The 19,113-nt window shown below is 47.4% G+C and overlaps 1 protein-coding gene across 4 annotated transcripts in view; it reads right to left on the bottom strand.

Annotated features, from left to right (window-relative positions):
* The window catches only part of Ptk2b (protein tyrosine kinase 2 beta), a 151,426-nt gene that overhangs the window by 91,415 nt on the left and 40,898 nt on the right, over positions 1-19,113 (bottom strand). The window contains exon 1 of one of the 4 annotated variants that reach the window (XM_045130789.1): positions 7,120-7,140. The exons of the other annotated variants lie outside the window; for them this stretch is intronic. The gene's annotated coding sequence lies outside the window, so the exon portion shown is untranslated. Of the gene's footprint in view, positions 1-7,119; positions 7,141-19,113 lie in introns of those variants that run through there. 4 annotated transcript variants of the gene reach the window in all.

Raw genomic sequence — 19,113 nt, 5'->3', positions numbered from 1 at the left:
CCAAACTGAACCCAACACGGCTCAGGGAAATTTTGCGGAAGAGGGGGTGGAAAGAATGTCAGAGCCACATGTTGGGTCATGACATGCAGAGACATTTCTCCTACCCATAACTGTGGGCTAACTCCAGAATTCATGACCCATATACATCAAGAAGGAGGGGCCGGGGGAGGGGGTAGGACATGGATGAGCCTAACAATGGTACCAACTTGACTGTATTCACTGAGTACAAAACTAATTAGTAAAAAAAAAAAAAAAATTAATTAATTAAAAAATTTATAATAATTAAAAAAAAAGCTGGCAAGAGAAAACCTGGGACAGTGGAAGTCACGCTCAACTCTCAACAGTCCTCCGGCAGCCTGGGTGTTTGATTGGGCCTGGAGGTTCCTGCCACACTGTGACCTCTGTTCTTTTAGCCCTGAGACCCTGACCGCCTACTCAGCCCCCACCTCCTCGCCTTCATGACTCCCAAGGGCTTATTGCTGAGAACACGGCACCTCCTTGCTCCACACTGGGCCAGCATTCATTTCATCCTCATGATCAGCCTGTTCCACCCCGTGAACCACCCACCAGCAGGTACTGTAATCCTCTGTCTCATGCATGGGGCCAAAGGCTAAGTTAGTTACTACACAAAGGCCCCAGGAAAGGTGAAGAGAAGGGGTGTGTGTGTGTGTGTGTGTGTGTGTGTGTGTGTGTGTGTGTGTATGCCACAGCATGTATATGCTTGTATACGGAGGTCAGAGGACATCCTCAGACGTGGGTCAGTCCTTGCCTTCCATCTTGTTTGAGGCAGGGTTTCTCACCACTGCATTTGCCAGACTAGCTGACCTGCAAACTTGGGGGAGATTCTCCTATCTCCACCTCTGGTCCTGATGCAGGCACACTGGAATTATACATCCTTACTAGTTCATAATTTGCCCCCATGAGACCAACAATATATCCTGGAACAGTGCTTGGCCCTGGTTCTTCACCCTGTCTACATGTACCAGGGTGTCACTGGAGATAAGGAACACAGCGCCTAGACCTTATTAGGGAAACAGCCATCTTTATTTTTGTTTTTTTTTTTTAATATTTTATTTATCTGAGAAAGAGGAATATATGTGTGTGTGTGTGTGTGTGTGTGTGTGTGTGTGTGCATATATATGGATATGCATGTGTGTGTATGGAAAGAGAGAGGGTGTTAGGACCTCTAGCTTCAGCAAATGAACTCTAGACACATGCACCACATTGTGCATCTGGCTTACATAGGTACTGGCAAATTAAACCTGGGTCCTTAGGCTTCTCAGGCAAGTGCCTTAACCACTAAACCATCTCTCTGGCCCCATCTTTATTTTTAAAGTTTTCTTTGTTTACTTCTTTATTTGAGAGCAACAGACAGACAGAGAAAGAGGCAGAGAGAGAGAATGGGTGCACCAGCCACTGCAAACGAACACCAGATACATGCACCACCTTGAGCATCTGGCTTACACGGGTCCTCGGGAATCGAGCCTCGAACAGGGGTCCTTAGGCTTCACAGGCAAGTGCTTAACCGCTAAGCCATCTCTCCAGCCCCCATCTTTATTTTTAAATAATATTCTAGTGGCTGAAAAAAATGGAGACGGAGTCTTGCTATGTTGACCAGGCAAACCTTAAACTGCTGTCCTCAAGGCATGCTCCTGCCTCTGCTTCCCAAGTAGCTGGAAGTACAGATATGTGCCACCATGTAGAGCTTTAGTTTTTTAAATTCTAATTGAAATTTTATATACATAAAGCATGTGTGTGTGAGAGAGAGAGAGAGCTGTGTGATGGCCAATCTAATTACCATATTTATTTCTTCACACAGTTGCCCTTTGTGTTGGGGAGGGGGTGGGGGGGTGCAGGTGAGATCTCCTCTCGGCAAGTACCAAGTACACTCGACGGGTAATCACAGCTCGTCAGTGTTCTAGGACTTATTCATTCCTTCTCTGAAAATGTCTCTCCTAGAGCAATTTCTCCCCAGTTCCCAGGCCCTAACATTCTTGCTGACTCTCACCCGTGCTCAGGGAGGGTGAGGATCCATAGGTGTGGCCCCAGTCTCCCTGGTGAGAACTTTGTTTGGAGGACTAGGGGTTCAACTGGTCAACAGGGGCCAGCACCCAGTGTCCAGACCACAGGCCTCTTACTGCCAAGGTGGCGCTTGCTAACTAATGCCCAGTTGCGACAGAGCCTTGCAAGTTACAGTTCTGAATACAGGCCTTCCTGAGTGTCTCGGGGCGTCACTTGAAAGCACCCTGGTGGTTTCTATCTTAGTATCTTCTTGTTACCTAAGTCCTCTATTGGGAAACTTACAAAAAGAAAAGAAATCGGTGGTTTCCATTATTCAGACCTCAGAAAGCTGGAGGGGGTGGGTGGGAAATTTGCTCTTCTTTCAACTCCAGCCATGGTGATTCAAAGTAGGAAGAAGCCAGGTGCAGACCCATGAACAACGCCCCCCCCCACACCCACGCAGTGTGGTGGTTTCATTCAGGGGTCCCCCATAAACTTAGGTATGCTGAATGCTAGTCTCCCCAGCTGATGGTAATTGGAAATTAAAGCCTCCTGGAGGGAGTGTATTGTTGGGGGCGGGCTGATGGGTGTTATAGCCAGTTTCCTCTTGCCAGTGTTTGGCACACCCTCCCGTTCCTGGTGTCCACCTGATGTTGGCCAGGAGGTGATGTCCACCCTCTGTTCATGCCATCGTTTTCCCCTGCCATCATGGAGCTTCCCCCTGAAGACTGTAAGCCAAAATAAACCTCTTTTTTCCCCCCACAAGCTGCTCTTGGTTGGGTGATTTCTACCAGCAATGCGGACCTGACTGCAACGCCCAACATACAAGCACTTCTGTGGCAACTTTGTGACCGCTGCTCAGTCGGCCGAGGGACTTTTCTTCCCAGGTTAGTAACCAAAATAAAACACAAAGGAGAAATACAAATGGAAGTCTCTGAGCATGAAAGGTAGCAAAATGGTTCTTTTCCCAGCATTCAGGAGGCAGAGGTAGGAGGATCGCCTAGAGTTCGAGGCCACCCTGAGACTCCATAGTGAATTCCAGGTCAGCCTGAGTTACAGTGAGACCCTACCTTGAAAAACCAAAGTAAATAAATAATGGCTCTTCTGTGTGGAAAGCCATCACAAGGAGGCAGAGCCTGCTAGGCACACAAGCCTATGGCCAGGTAGTCAGAACTGGGCGGGGGAAGAACTGACCTTTAGAGGCCCCTGTGTACCACACTTTGAGTAGCGGCACCCTGAGAATGGGAACTCATGGACAGAGACCTCTGCGATTTGCCCTGAAAGGGGGGCAAGCGAGAGAGAGAGGAAAGGGAAAGAGAAAAAGTAACTAATAAGCAGATGACTTGAGCATATTGAATTAAAGTAATATAGACATCGAACAGTGTTCATAGAGCCGTGACATCAATGTACTTTCGTGGTCACAGTGAGGTCGCACAGTAAGGGGAATGGAGAAATTCAGATTGCTGTGTTCAGAGAGAATTGTTTCCTTTTTATGTGGCTTAATTTTTTTTTTTTTTTTTGAGGTAGGGTCTCACTCTAGCTCAGGCTGACCTGGAATTCACTATGGAGTCTCAGGGTGGCCTCGAACTCACGGCGATCCTCCTACCTCTGCCTCCCGGGTGCTGGGATTAAAGGCGTGCGCCACCACACCCAGCTTTGCTTGATTTTAATGATGAATACTTGTAGGGAGCTGCTTGGGTTACATCTGTAGAGACATTGGCCCAAATATGAATGTGATTCCCTACACAGCCAAGCTGGGGACAATATAGTCAGTAGCCTGCGTTCACCTGAAAAAAAAAACAAAAAACATTGTGAATCCGTCTCCCCCACAGTGGATGTAAGTGTGTGTTTGATCTCACAGTCCCTTCTGGCCTTCCGTTCTCTTTCATTGAGGTTTCTAAAGAACACAGGAAGTCAGAAAAATAGAACAGCAACCCACATCTCCACAGCTCACTGCAGAAGTAGGGAGGGAGGGAGGGAGAGGGGAGACAAGGGCTCAGGGGACCGGTGTGGGTTCCCTGTGGCAGCAAGGGGGGGGCGTTGGGGAGCACGTGTGACTGGGAACAATTGTAGGGTTATGACTATATCCGGGTTCTGCATCTCTTCTGCTGACCAAGAACTTTGTGGCCCATACACACACACACACACACACATATCACAAAAGCAGTAAAATTTTACAACTTTTAGAATCATATCCAGTTGACATCCCAGAAAGAAATTCATATAACCTGAGCAAAAGAGCTCACCTCTATGGATCTAAAAAACAAGGGGATTAGCTAAGAAAAAATGATTTTTAATCAAAGTCTTGGTTATGAATATTTAAACTGCCTAAAGTGCTAGCCAGGTTGCTGGAACAAGTGACTATTTGGCTAAAAATGTTTCACTATTTTCAAAAGCCCCCAAATCCTTGTAGTTTGCTAAAACCCAGAGTAAGAGTACACACCTTTAATCCCAGCACTCAGGAGGCTGAGGTAGGAGAATTGCTATAAATTCAAGGTTACCCTGAAACTACATAGTGAACTCCAGGTGAGCCTGGACTAGAGTGAGACCCTTCCTCCAAAACACAAAAACAAAACCTAAAGTAAGAGCAAGCGTAAGGTTGCTTGACTAGATCCATGCTTCTCAAAGTGCCCCCTGGGAGTTAAACTTATTAGCCATAAGAAAGGTCTTGGTTGTGGAGGTTGAACTGAGAGAGCTAAGAAAAAAAAAAATCTGTGAGAGGAACAAAAACAATGTAAGAAAAGGAAGCCTTTTTGCACAAGGGTGAGTAGTGCATCTGATTCCAGAAAAAGATGATACAAGACTTGGGGAATACAATAGAAAAATAACAACGAAGACTATCAAGTCAAGTTCCTGATGGTGGGAACCAGGACTACTTAGCAATCCCAGCTGATTAATTTTTACTTCTTTGTTTTACACATGAAAGTGAAACTGAAGACAGAGGCATGAAGTAACTTTCAAAGACCCAGAGTTGAGTTCCTCCTTATTCAAGAACAGAGCAGAGCCCTCCACAAGTTGCCACCATGGGGCAGGAGGACCTGAGGTTCTGTGAAGGCTCAGGGACAACCTTCCCAAGCTAATCTTCTGCTGGCTGCTGGAGTCTACATGACCTCTCCCTCTCATTGTATACAGGCAACATCCAATACAAAATTAAACACCAGGGGTCTATGTTTTCCAGAACCTTCTCCACTGGCACTGAACACCTCTTTGATCTTTACCCTACCCTGTGCATCATGAACTGATCTCTTAGGAATGGTTTCTTGCAGTCAGAGCCAGTGGCTTACCTGTCCAGACACTGAGTCCAGCCTGTGGTGGCAGCCCTTTAAAGAATACTCTCTCCTTGCATACGATGCAAGAATTCGCTCGCAAGCATTACTGGCCCTTTCTCTACCCTCCTCTCTCTGGAGGTGATGTTGATTCTGTCTAGGGAGGAGATGCTGGCTTAGAAATACTGAAGTTACTCTTAACAGAGGGCAGAAGCTGGGTTAGAAGAGATGTCCCAAGCTCAACCAAAGATGCAATTAGGGGGCTGGAAAGATGGCTCAGCAGTTAAAAGTCTCTTGCTTTCAAAGCCTGATGGCCTGGGTTTGATTCCCCATTACCCATGTAAAGCCAGATTCACAAAAGGGTATATGTGTCTGAAGTTCTTTTGCAGAGGCAGGAGGCTCTGGGGTTCTCTCTCAAATAAATAGGTGTGTGTGTGTGTGTGTGTGTGTGTGTGTGTGTGTGTGTTTTAAAGAAGCCCTTAAGATAAGAAAGGCCCTATCATTGTGGACGTAGGCTCTTTGAAGAAGGGTGGTCGTGGCCCAGTCATAGCGTATCACCCAGGACAAATCCTATGGTCTCCCTGAACTTCACTGTGCTTTTCCACTAGTGCCAAGCGTGCTGATTCTTTCCAGAACTGTTGTGAAGATTAACAAAAACCAATGTTCATCATGCATACTACTGATTTGTAAATTACAGTTCATGATCATGATCACAGAGTCTTCAATTTCTTCAGGCTCCATTAAGCATATGCACAGAGGTTTTGGCAAGAGGGATCCATCTCATAAAAAAAAAATTCCACTTGTGGATCATTTTCAGCATGAGATTGCTCTTCTTTAGGACATAGTGATGGTTCCTTTCTGATTATCAACTTGACAAGATTTAGAGTCACCATGGAAACAAGTCCCTGGTCATGTCTGGGAGATTTTCTAGATGATATGGGAGAAACCACCCTGTAGGCAGCATCATCCCATGGACTGGGTCAAAAAGGACTGTATAAAAAGGAGAAGCTAGCTGAGCAGCAGCATTCATGGCTCTCTACTCCCTCCCCACTGATGTGACACTGTGACACTGGTCGTCTGCTCTTGCCATGGGTTCCCCTGATACCATATGCTTCTCTCCTTGAAACTGTAAGGCAAAATTAACCCTTCCCTTCCGTAACTGCTTCGGGCTGGGTGTTTTGTCTCAGCAACGCGAAAGTAACTGATACAGCTATGCTAAAGGCATTTTCCTACATCTACCTTCAGGTAGAAGCTCTGGAATAAATAAAATAAAATAAAATAAAATAAAATAAAATAAAATAAAATAAAATAAAATAAAATAAAATAAAATAAAATAAAATAAAATAAATAAAAGTAAAGGCATAAAATTGTACTTTGGCTTTGCACAGCTGGTCATCTGTGGCTCTCAATTCAACATGGTAGCGAGGCAAGAAGGGTTGGGGTATCCATGCATCCTTCCATCACAGGACCACTGGCTGTTGCACCGATTTACTTCCACCTCAAGAAGACTGTGGGAGTTTGTGCAAGGACGGTAACCAGAATCTCTGAAAGCCACTTCCAGGGGGCATAAGGGGAAGGGCCAAGCCAAAAGTCCTGCCAAGATTTGCTGGATGTAAGCTTGTTCTGTAGATTCCAGCCCTCTGGGTCTAGGCTTTGGGTATTTAGGATTTTTGAAGGACAATAAGCTTTGAACATCACATGGTCCTGGGCCTTCTCCCTACTCTTACAGCCCACATCGTATATGGTCCTGCCTAACACCAAGTCCACTCTGAACTCTGCTCCCTGCTCATCCTTCAGTCAAGGTAGTAACCGCAGCGCCCTCCATCCCCCAGCACTGGCTGAGCAGACTCACCTCCCACTCTTGGGTTCTATTCTTGGCTGTCAACATCACCATCATTTGTCAAGTGTCTCCGTGCGTGGCTGCGTGTCAAGTGAGAGGAGGGATCCAGAACACAGGCTGCCCTGCTCACTGAACAGCCCACGACCTTTCTGGGAACAAACAGGACATATGGGTAGAACATCAAGCCAGACGTGAACGGACAACGTGTGCATCTTGTGTACAGCAGGGTCCGCCGGTACATGATTGTGGGGGAGGGGGGAGGAAGGGGACCCAGTGAGGGTGAGGCCTGTGGGACAAAGGGCACAGCTACAGCAGGCGGGGTCCCTGAGTTCTGGTTCACGGTCCATCATTCCCTAGCAGCTTATGACCCTTAGATCCTACCACACCTGTCCAGACCTCCCTTGCCTCTGTGGTACCCACATGGTACTAGCCCTGCCTGACCAGATCAGACCAGAACATTGTGGAATTTAGTGTTAGAAGGGGTCTTGGAGGCCATCCAGTCTGCTGGTTTCTAGAACGTGGATGTTCCTGGGCGGGGGGGGGGGGGATCATTTCAAAACTAATGACCTATCCTACACCTTCCATCCAGAACGAGCGGGTTTGAGGTATGTCAGATAGACATAAGGGGGAAAGTGCCAAGGCAGCTCAAGGCTGGTGGCCCGCAGAGTTGTATCTCGGCAGGACATCGTGTAACTGCTTGAACACTAAAGACACAAGATCCCCCCCAAACCAGCTGTGACCAGCATGGCTGATCCACTGGTAACTGTCTTTGCTTCATAATTATGATCCATCATTAGCCTTGCATTATCTGTTCCCACTGTGCAACAGATGCAATGACATATCCAAATATCCCATATAAGGTCACGAAAGGGGAATGAAACCTATTCCAAAAACAAAAACAAAACACACAAAAAAAACCTCACCTATTCTTGGAACTCACTTCCTTAACTCATGGATAACCCTCCCCTTCATTAAAGTTTACCCATTAGACTCTATCCCAAAACCCCCAGGAACTCTCGGGGAAGCCCACACCTACCCTTTGAGTGCTTACTTTCCCCTTGTAATAAGTTTTCCTCCCGATCCCTCCCCTGCTCTCTCGAAACCATGGGTGGAAGTCTCAGTCCATTCTGTCTTTCTGAGAGCAGCCTTTACCCACAGCCCACAGGTGGGGAAAAGGACCTTTAAGGAGAATGAAGATGCCCTTTGGGTGTGACTGGTTGATGGCTGGTAGGCTGATGTCACCAAAGGGGGAAAAAAAAACAAACCCAACAACTTGGTTCAGAGCAAAGCTGGGATCAGGTTGAGGTCCCCTTATCCCAGGCTGCATCCCAGCTCTAACGTCTTGGGTGCTGAGAGGCCCATGCATGTCGGGGGCAGGCGAGGCTTGGGTTTGGGATGTCTAGCAGGGATGGAACTACTGCAGCCAACTTCCTGCTTTCTCCTCCTCTTTGGGGCATTTCACAGTGTCCATGGACTATGGGGCTCTGTACCCTAGTACCCCAGGGCTACTGCCAGGCAGCCAAGAATATTCCCTGTCCCCAGAGTCTGAAGAAATTATTAAACCTGCTTACCTATCTCACCTGTCCTTCCCGCGGAAACGGCAAGAAAGGCTCCCTCCACCTCCTGCCCTACCCAGGTGCTTCCTCATATGACCCAGCATGGCTGCTATGACCCCTCTCCTAAGGGATCTGTGAATGCAAACTTCTTCCTATCACAAACATCTCTGCCCAAGTATGTCTCATCACTCCTGGTTAAACAAATCCAGCTACTCTCCCATCCAAGTACTAACCAAACCTGACCCTGTTTAGCTTCTGAGATCATATGAGATTGGGAGCATTCAGAGTGGTAGGGCCATGAACCAAACCCCACATGGTCTGAAGTTTTGGACTTAAATGCAGCCCCATTTGAGCCTTTCTTATTTTGCCTTATCAAAGCTTATGCTATCAAAGTCTATGCACCCATGGAAACAATGTCTGGAATCTAGATCCAGCAACCGGTCGACTGGAAGTGGGGTCTTCTGCAGCTCCTGGAGTCCTTCAGCTTTGGTCCTCTCTGCCTGTGCACTAGATCTTTCTACCTCTGATCTCCCTGCATGACCTGCTTTCTCGTGGATAGCAGTCTCTGAATGCACACTTTGGTTCAACAACAACACAAAGAATTGTTTCAACTGGTCTTTGATGCGATATCCCTTCAGCTTACCGAGTGCAGATCTTGGGATTCAGAGCCTCTCTCTAATGTGGGCCAATTCTTTATAAGAAATCTCTTTATATCCACCCTTCATGGTTCTCTTTCTCTGGGGAGGCATGACTAATGTGCTCCCCTTCAAGAGAAGGCGGCCGCAGCTTTGAGGAAGAATCAGAACAATTTATTAAATGAAAACACCTTTTCTGATGCTTTCATTCATTTATACAATTTTTGTTTTGATATTGAATGTAACTACAATCACAGCCATCATTTATAAGTACTTTTTTGTGTACTGGGCATGCTGCTGAGCAATGCAAGTATACTCTTTTATGTAATCCACAAAACACAGTGCCCACCACCGCCACCAGCAGAAAGCACAGGCATCCTAAGGACAGGGGTTAGTCCTGCCAAGCTCTATGCCCACCTCGGGACCACAGCTTGGTGCAAGGAGGTCCTCCACAAATGATGTGCTGAATTGAGAAATGAGCAGTTCTTTTTCTTGTCCTTTCTCTCTTTCTTTCTTCCTTCCTTCCTTCCTTCCTTCCTTCCTTCCTTCCTTCCTTCCTTCCTTCTTTCTTTCTTTCTTTCTTTCTTTCTTTCTTTCTTTCTTCTTTCTTTCTTTTTCCCTGAGGTAGGGTCTCACTCTAGCCCCAGGCTGACCTGGAATTCACTATGTAGTCTCAAGGTGGCCTCGACCTCATGGCGATCCTCCTACCTCTAAGAAATGAGCAGTTCTTCAATAGATACTCCATGTTATAGAGGGAGAAATGGTTTCAGAGACAGTAAGAACCAGACTAAGGTCACAGGTCATGAAATGGTGAAACTGGGACTGGGAGAATGGCTCAGTGGTTAAAGGCACTTGCTTGCAAAGCCAAAGGACCCAGGTTCAATTCCCCAGGACCCACGCTAGCCAGATGTACAAGGGGCACACACGTCTGGAGTTTTTTTGCAGTGGCTGGAGGCCCTGGTATGCCCATTCTCTCTCTCTCTCTCTCTCTCTCTCTCTCTCTCTCTCTCCCCCCACCTTTCTCTGACAAGTAAATAAATCAATAAAAATAAATACAAAAACCAAGAAAGGAAACACCACTGGCATCTCAGACACCCTGCTGTTCTCAGGCGTGCTTTCAGGGACCAGAAGCTGAGACATGAAACCACAGAACATATGAGACTGACCACTCCTGGCCCTGGTCAGGATGAAGGTTTTGAGGCGTGTATCCATCTCCCAGCACCTGCCTGCATTCGGCTTGCTCTAGACGCCCTGTGGATCAAACTGCAAAGTGGGCAAGAGCTAAGGGACCCAGGGGTGAGTGGAGTTCAGTACGTCCCCCCAGAGGAGAAACATCACACACAGAAAAGGATAGGACCGGGAAAAGGAGGAGGAACCAAGGGGCTTAGGAAAGATGGAAGCTGAGAAAAGAGACTTGCATGATCCCAATGTGTTGCCACACCCATTTGTCATAGACGGGATAAAGGGCACTGACTGCTAACTGGGCCTCAAATGTGGCCACACACAGTTCTATGAATTTGTCCCTCCCACCCCAGGTATTTAGGAAGCACCCAGTTGCATGCATTGCCACGGGAGCCATCTCGGTCCAGGACAGACTGGGTGACACATATCTGCCTTGTCCAAAACAAACAAGCCAGATCTCTCCTTCTGTTCCCTGCGGCATCAAGCTTGCTTTCCAAGGATTTTGACACAACACAGCTAAGGATAAAGTCAGGTTTGAGGGAAATTGTGGTCAGGGTGTTGTGGCTCCACCCTCCCTCCAGGAATTCTGAGATCCAGAGAGCAGCAGTCACCAGAAGCAACCTCAGTTGTCTCACATCGGCGGGAAGAGGCTGGACCAGTTCCTAAATTCTCTGACATTCAGTCCTGAGCATCACTAATCAGAAAATCCAAAGTCTGAAATGTTCTAAAGTTGTTGAGGGCAACATGATACCAAAAATGGCAAATTCCACATCTGTCCAAAACCAAGACACACTGAATACTATACAAAACTGTCTTGAGGCTGTAAGTACAAAGTATATGTAAAAAAATGTCATGCTTAGACTTGGAACTCATCCTTAATATATCATACATATATCATTACATTTATGTAAATATTCCAAAATTCAAAATATTACAAAACCTGTTACTGTTCTGGTCTCAAGCTACTTTGGATAAGGGATATTTAACCTGTATACGAACTCATGATCCTTGACACCGAGTCTGTGTGTATAGCTATGAACTCGTAGATTGTCCTGAGCCCGGCACAGGGCCTGGCCATAGCAGGCCTCCCATGCCCGTGAAGGGTTTCTAGGGTTACCACCTAGGGGATGTGGAGAAGGGGTCTTAGGGCAAGACCTGCAAGCTGGAAGGGAGTTTGGAAAACACAAGGATGTCTGAGAGTAGGAAGAGATGGGAGATTACTGTCTCCTTTTATCCCTACATCACAGCTCTGTTTATTCTGAGAAGCACCCAGCTGCAACTCCAAAATAGATATGCTGAGAAACGCCTCTAATGAGAGAGGAGGCTTCTGCAGGATCCAAGCTCAGAACAGCCCTTTGCAAGGGACAGGGCCTGCAGAAGGGGACACTTCCAGGAGCTCTTGCCACTCCCGCCTCCTGCCCAAAGGCAGTTACGATTCCTGGTTGCAGAGCTCAGGGAGCAGAGTTCTTGCCTGAGGGACTTCCAAGGCCTCATGGGACAGGTGCTGTCTTCTCCCTGAGCCTGAATCTCCCTCCAGGTAGGGTTCCAAGAGCAGGTGAGATCATGAGATGACTGATGGAGCCAGAGAGTCTGAGAAACATCGGAGTTCAGATTATGAGTGTGTGTGTGTGTGTGTGTGTGTGTGTGTGTGTGTGTGTGTGTGTTGTGGGCTCAAAATAATCACACCAGATGGAATGAGACAGACCAGAATTTTCTCATATCTTGCAATAGGGGCTCAAACTATGCAACAGGGGAGAGGGATGGACTCACCTCCCATGAGAGGAGTGCAGTTGGAACTTACAGCCAAGGGAAAGGGACTCAGAGGAGGGACAGTTACTGGGAGGAACTTGGTTAGCATGCAGTGGTGCAAGGATGAACTGGAAGGCACAGGGCAAGGCTCGAGCCCATAAAAAGGCCCTTCCTAAGCTGGGCGTGGTGGCACACACCTTCAATCTCAGCACTCAGGAGACATAGGTAGGAGGATCGCCATGAGTTCAAGGCCACCCTGAGACTACATAGTGAACCTACCTCAAAAAAAAAAAAAAAAAAAAAAAGACCCATCCCAAGCTGGAGAGATGGCTTAGCAGTTAAGGCATATGCCTGAGAACTCTAAGGACCCTGGCTCGATTCCCCAGTACCCATGTGAGCCAGATGCACAGGGTAGCGCATATGCCTGAAGTTCGTTTGCAGTGGCTAGAGGCCCTGGCATGCCCATTCTCTCTCTCTCTCTTTCAAATAAATAAATAAAAATGAAATATTTTTAAAAGGCCCACCCCACACCCAGAGTGGCCCACCTGGGCTGCCTCCCAGCATCTTATCCCATGGGGTGCTTTGTCTGCTGGCTCCCAGTGAGGGAATTGAAGGGGAAGATAGAAACTTTCCCAGCAATGCTTGCTATACTTACAAGGGCCTGACTGAAGGTGGCTGAGAGAGAAAGGTCATCTTCCTGGGGATCCACAGCCTGTCTCAGTGTTGCAAAGAGCCAGCTAAGCCAGGCCGGACACCTGCACACCAGGACTGTGCATCCCCCTGGTCTGCCTCAGAAGCTCCAGCAAGACAAAGTGGGCCCAGGGGCTGGCCTAGATCCAATGTCCTATTCTGGACTTTTGAACTACCCAGAATCTGACCCTCCAGCTGCCCTGGTATGCCCACTAGAAGACCTCTACTTGGCTCCCAAAGCCAGAGAGCTACTGTGCTTTGCCGGAGAGATGAGCCCAACCATCATTTCCAAATAGTGTCAAAGTGTGTGATTGTGTGTGCGTGCATGAGTGTGTGTGCACGCATGCACATGCACATAAAGCCACTAAGTGGCAAAAGAAAACCTTTAAAATATATCATAATGTTGGTTACCTGTTGCACATTTTTAAAAATTTCTCTTTTTAACCCTGACAGCCTGCAAAACTGGGGAAGCCAAGAAGCCCTCCCTTCCTCTTAACTTTCCTTCCTTTCTTCCCTGCGACCCTCACCAGGTAGCCCAGGCTGACCTCCAACTTGGGATCCTCTTGCTTCAGGCTCCCAGAATTCTGGGAGCAAAGGCTTGGGTCCACACCTTTCTACAGCATTATAGTTCCTGGTTTGTTTGTTTTTTTTATCACCTTCCCCTTTCTGAAGCTGGGAATACAAATGGCAGGCCAGCCAGAGGAAGCCCCCTCCACGGCCACAGGCCTCCTGTTCTTTCCTCTCTGCCCTGTTTGGTGACTGTTGCTCACAGCTCCCCTCCACAGTACCACTGGCCCAACCCTGTCCAGCAGTGGCCTCGCCTCCCACACAGACTCACACACACAAATATTCTAACCGCAGATCAGAGTCCAAGGGGCACTTGGTGCGATTCCCAGGTTCTTGTGTCCTGGAAAAAAAGCTTTGCACTAGGGATACATGGCTAAGGAAATAGAAATAGAGACGGCTTATTAAGGAAGAGAAAGGCTCTCTGGAGAATGGGATTGGGCTACTGAGCCGAGCAAAGGCATACATTCAAAATTGCTGGGCCAGGAGTCTCGTGACCCTTTGTAGATCATTTACATAACACCTGCCGCACAAGTTGTTACATGCAGCCGAGATAAGGAAGAGTTTTCCAGGCCTCTGCCAGCTGTCTTCTCTCTCCAGGTCCCTGTTCTCCTGCCACGTGACACAGACAGCCCAGCGCACTCCTGGAACCCTCCCAGCCTCTATTCTGCATGCGCACATTTCCCGTGGGACTTTTGTCATGGAGACAGGGTCCATCATATTCAATGGATATACTGAAGGGGCTGACCTGCTCAGGAAATACCTGCCTGGGAGTGGAAGGTTAAGATGGCAAAGTAGTTGTCATAGGCAGATGTCCTGGCCTATGACCCTGAAGAATTTGGAGCAGGCCAGGATCTGGCTGGTGGAAAGCCTTCCTCAAGTTAATTATGAACTTATGGCAGGTGCATGGCCCCAGGGACCTCAAGGATCCTGTCCCATTGCCATTTACACAGAGGACAAAGCAGCTTAGCATAAATCCTAAGCAACTGGAAACTGGGAAAGTTAGTCTCAAGCCTCCCCCTGGGGATGAAGAGACTGGGTAGGAGGTGCTGAGTGAGGCTTAAGGGAAGCTGAGCTAATTCTTAGGTCTGACATAAGATGGAGATTCTGGACTTTCTGTGTGGTGAATTGTATAAGCCCAATACCAATTGTATTGTATACAAAACTTTCTGTGTGGTGAACTGTATAAACCCAATACCAATACGCCAGACTTCTGTCGATCACAGGAAATGGAGTGAGCAGGCCACTGTCCTGATGCCAGTGAAGCCAGGGTGGACTATGCTATGGGTGAGGAAGAAGGCATTGCTAAGCCCGGGCTGTTGGCCTATTGGTCTCAGTGTGAATGGAAAACCCTTCACACAGATAAGGGATGAGGTCTGGTCAGTGGTGTTTGCCCCTTGTCAGGACACTAGTGTGAAGTCTCTCCCTTACCTTACCCGCTGTCTGCATCCACTGAGCAGTCAGTGGGGTGGCCGGAAGGTAAATTACTAATCACTAGTCTAAATGGTGCACACCAGCAGGGTCATCTCAGATCTTTCTCAATGGGTACTTTTATGTGCCTTCTAGGAGAGGCCACAGACCATGAGTAATAAAATCCTTAGAAAAATGGACATCTATTGGGTGCTTTGAATGTACCAGCTGCAAATATAGATCTTCAATTCTCAAAGCAAAGCAAAAAGGTAGGTGTTATTAGTGCCCTGTCATGCAATATGGGGAAATCTGAGGCATGGGAAGATTAAAGAAACCTAATGTCACAGAGCTATGAAATGACAGATCTAGGCCTTATCCAATATACCATACCACTTTCCCGGGAAACACAGAATTGCTTTATATTGTGAGGAAAGAAAGCAAACTGGCCTTGAGCAGGTGTTCCTTCTTGCTAAAGTGGTCTTATTTTATTTTTTTCCTCACACACACAAAAAAAGATGTCAAGGCTTCCATGTCTCCTGTCCCTCAGCCATCCAGGAGATGGGCCACTGCATCGTGACCACTGTCACTTCAACGGACAACCCAGAGAACCCGTCAGTGGGCAAACAAGGAAGAGAATTCAAAGGTTAGGAAGGACTCGGGGGAGAGGGGAGGAAAGAGTCAAGAACTTGGGCCAAGTTGGAGAGATGGACCTGTCTACCAAATAGCACAGCAGTACATGCAAGAGAGGCGCAAATGAAATCACACAGCAAACAATGCAAGCAAAGAAGTTGATTTTATCTCGTGGGGAGGGTGGAGCCTGAGTGTTCTTGGCGGATGGACAGGATTGTATAAAAGAGGAGGTGGATGGGAAGGTTGTCAGTAAAACGTGAATGAATGTGGCCAAAATAGAGGAAAGTCTGGGGTGTGAATGTATTATGGGGCTTGCTAATGATTCTGACAAGTGCCAAGGCTTCTATAGATATCTTTACCCATAGCTAGTCATGGGACAAATTTGCAGAAAAAGACTCCAAGGGAAGCAATCTGGCAGTCATTTCACTGACTTGGACAAGAACAGTCTCTTCCAGGATGGGTCAACACTAAGAAAAAAGAAGGGACAGGTGAAGGGAGGTATCCCAAGACAGAATCCAAAGGATTAATAGTCAATTGGAAGAGGAGCTGCCTATTATACATGTCTGGCCAATAGGAGGAACCATGGTGAGGCAATTAATCAAGTCAGGCAAGAGGCTAGCCTGGAAAGTTCTGTCTGGGCATGGGGCCATCATGGGGAGTAGAAGTAAGAACATCAATCATGCTTATTTCACAATAATTTGAGAATTCATGAAAAATTCTGTTTTGTCTCTCTAGCACTAGATACAGCATTTCCCCACCCTGCACCCCACATTTCTACCAATCTAAGGCCCTGTTTTACAAAGCTGCATCAAGTGTCTACTTTGCCATGGACCCTGTATCAGTTGTTTTCTTCGCTGCTGGAACAGAAGACATGGCCAGAAACAGCTTAGGGAAGGAAAAGAGCTGATTTTCAGCTTCCAGTTTTGAGAGGAAGTCTATCACAGCTGGGCAGCATGGCAGGAGCAGACAGCTAATATCACACCTTCATATCAGCAGGAAAGGAAACAGATAGAGCTAGCAAGACTGGGTTGTAGTGCCTCAGGACTGGTCCCCAGTGACACACTTCCTCCAGCAAGGCTCTTGAAGGTTCCACAGCCTTCCTGAACAGCCACTGAGGTTTAAGTATCTAAACATACAAGTCTATGGGGGATATTTTATTTTCAAACCACATAGGCCCCTTAAGATAAGCTCTCAGCCTTCCTGAGCTTCTTCTTGCTAAATGTGACCATACCATGTTCACACTTCAGGGCTATTCAGATTTGTGGTGTGTTAGTTACTTTCTTGTTGCTGTGACCAAATACCTAATAAGAAGCAATTTAAGGGAGCAAGGGATTGTTTCATCTTATAGTTTGAGATTATAGTCCATCCTAGAGGAGAAAGTGGGGTGGCAACCAGGAAGCAGAGAGCAACGAATGCTGCTGCTCAGCTCGATTCCTCCTTTTTATTTAGGTGGAGACCCCAGCCTATGGAATGGTACCTTCCACAGTTAGGGTAGGGTATTCCCACCTCAACTAACTTAATTTAGAAAACCCCTCACAGAGGTTTATTTTCATGGTGATTCTAAATCTCACCAATCTCACAACGGGAGATTAACTATCACATGGGATACGCTGTTTCCCCTAGTTCCACTTAGCAGAAGACCTGGAATGCACAGAAATCATCATCACCAGGAGTAGGGTAATGAACTGTCTAGCCAGCCCTAAGACATGCCGACCGATGCTTGTTCCTCCCTGGATAATGTGGGATGTATCTTTCGGCTCCTGGTGGCAGCCGGCAGCAGGGAAGGAAAGACCTTGGAGCAAGCCCTAGCTCTACTTCTTCCTGGCCATCACGGGCACATTTTGCCAAGTATTCTGCACCTTGGCTTCCTCCCCTGTAACATGGGCATGACAGCGCAGCAGCTGGCTGGATGCATGTGGGATGCACGTCGGGAGAGTGCCAGGCCTAGGGCTCTCTTGACAGCACCAGGCACCCAGCCAATGACTGCGCTGCTTGCACAAGCATGTTGGGGGCAGGAGGCCAGGCCCTCTAATCAGCCCTGCAGGGGGCCTGGCTGTTTCCTCACTTCCTCCTCCACAGATCTAGGGAGAGTAATCCTGACCCACAAGCCTAGGCGTGGTAAAATGATTGGTGAGAATTCACACACACACACACACACACACACACACACACACACACACACACACCAGAGACAATGAGTACCCGAACCTAGAACCTACTCATCCCAGGGCAGACGTTTCTGGGCGCTTCAGCCGCAAGTCTCACGGCCCATCCCAGATGCAGTCCCAGGGGACAGCAGGGCCTCTGCCTCACACAGGGAAGGAGGTCTATGCAGAGAAAGAGCAATTGGCTCCAGAAGCATGCAGAGTTAGAAGAAGGGCCAGGGTAGATTCTAATCATCCTTGATGCCCAGAGCAAAGAGTGCTCTCAGGGGTCACTGGGGCCTCACCTCAGCCCAGCACAGGCATTCTCTCGGCCACTCTCCAAAAACTCAGTTCAGTGACAAAGGACTCACTCGCCTTAATATTTTGCGGCCTGTACCATTGCTCCAAGCTCTAGTAATGAGAAAGCCTTCCTTAGGAAGCCCCAAGTGGTGGAAACCAACTGCCCTCCAATTGGACTGGAGGTCTGCTCCAAGGGAGGGAATACATCCCTGATACTGAAAACTTAAAACGGGGGTAGTTATGAGCCCTAGGGGTGTAACATCTGCTGATGTCTGGATAAGTGTATATACTATGCTTATCAAACTGCCCAGTAAGCACTTCTCTTAATATTCATACCCTTATATTAATGCTACTCTCACTTTGGGTAGAGAATCTTCTCTTTTCAGATGGCAGTGACCTTGGGACGACTCAGAAGGTATCAGGGTGCTGGAAAGAAGTGACTAGAGTACTGAGTAACATCTCTATCACACCTTCCAAGGCTCAGGGTCTAATGCAGAAGAGGTGGCAGAAAGAATGTAAGAGCCAAAGAAAGGGTAGGATGCCTTACAATGTGCTCCCTCCAGACATAAAATGGCCTGGATATCCATGACCTCACAGTGCCTGACACTACCTACACAAGACCATCATAAGAGGAGGGAAAGATCACGACATCAAAATAAAAGAGAGACTTATTGAGATGGGGATGGGATGTGATGGAGAATGGAATTTCAAAGGGGAAAGTGGGGGGAGGGATGGTATTACCATGGGATAATTTTTATAATCATGGAAAATGTTTTAAGAATTGAGAAAAGATAAAATAAGATTTTTTTAAAAAAGCAAGCCCCAAGTGCATTTCTATCACTTCCTTAGTCTGCCTTACAGTCACATCTGAAGTGAAACTCATCTCACTGCCCCCTGAGAATGCTTTTTTGCGGTTGGAGAACAACTCATGTGTTCCTCGGGTAATTCTCACAAGATGGCATCTTTAGCAACTTCCCTTTCATCCACACCTTCCTAATGAGGTTCCCTCCAGAGTAGACCCAAAACCACAGTAGTTTCATAGCTTGATAGAATGAACTGGTTCCACCCTCAGAGGGCATCTGACCAGTGGGATTTTCCACTTGAGCCCATAACTCAGGAATCCCCACCAACCAAATCTGGCCCTGT

Source organism: Jaculus jaculus, chromosome 12 (genome assembly GCF_020740685.1).
Source record: "Jaculus jaculus isolate mJacJac1 chromosome 12, mJacJac1.mat.Y.cur, whole genome shotgun sequence".
In the NCBI taxonomy this organism is placed as follows: domain Eukaryota; kingdom Metazoa; phylum Chordata; class Mammalia; order Rodentia; family Dipodidae; genus Jaculus; species Jaculus jaculus.
This window is presented reverse-complemented; position numbering and strand designations above follow the sequence as displayed.